Source organism: Carlito syrichta, unplaced genomic scaffold (genome assembly GCF_000164805.1).
Source record: "Carlito syrichta isolate Samal-C Ts95f unplaced genomic scaffold, Tarsius_syrichta-2.0.1 Scaffold303990, whole genome shotgun sequence".
Taxonomy (NCBI): Eukaryota; Metazoa; Chordata; class Mammalia; order Primates; family Tarsiidae; genus Carlito; species Carlito syrichta.
Window position 1 is genome coordinate 199,165 of NW_007248086.1, and position 963 is coordinate 200,127.

A 963-nucleotide genomic window follows, 5' to 3' on the forward strand; every position below is an offset into this window, starting at 1 on the left:
ACACATATATACAGTCAATATCTCTCTATCTCTGTCACACACACACATACACACACACACACACACACACACACACACACACTCACGTGATATAAGATAACTAATTGATTAATAATGAGGATTATTTTTACAGTCTGTCATGAAATAGTATCACAGTAAAGACTCGTAATTCTCCTTCTTCCTTACTTCCTGCTTCTCACTTATGTAACAGGAATGGAAGTGGAGAGAAGAAGGGAACCTTCCATTCATCCTACGGGGAACAGCCTGTAATTGAACAAATCCATGTGAATACCATGCAGGGGGATTTTACTAGCTATGACATCTTGGCCTAATATGAGTCAGCCACTCTGATTTTTATCCTCAGGTTTCCAAAAATCTAAAGATTTGGATGTGGGGAGGAAGGGATGAAAATAAGAAAGAGCCTTATGAAAACTAAATAAAAATTCAAGGAGTTACTCCCTCTTCTGGATTTTAAAAATAAGTAAGTGAATCTGGGAATTCACTCGAGTGAATCTGGGAATTCACTCGAGTCTACACTAGTGCTTCACTAAAGAAAACTGAGTGAGAAATGCAGAAATACAGTGTAGGCAAGTCAGAAAATATAGAAAAACAAAACCCCCAAAGTACTTAAATATTATGACTTAAAAACATATGTTATCATTACCCTTGAGAATGCTTTTATTCATTTGCATAAGCAAATACTCAAACACTTTCTGTTGATGAGAGGGCATAAGAAAAGCTTATTCTATACCCTACCTTCCGGCCTCACAGGAAACTGACAAGAGTTTTCAACAGCAAGATGTCTGATTCTAGTCATAATTAACACACGGCGCTCTCTCTCTCTCGCTCTCTCTCTCTCTCTCTCTCTCTCTCTCTCTCTCTCTCTCTCTGTGTGTGTGTGTGTGTGAGAGAGAGATAGTGTGTGTGTGTGATACTGTGCAATATAAAACCGAGGGCATAGTA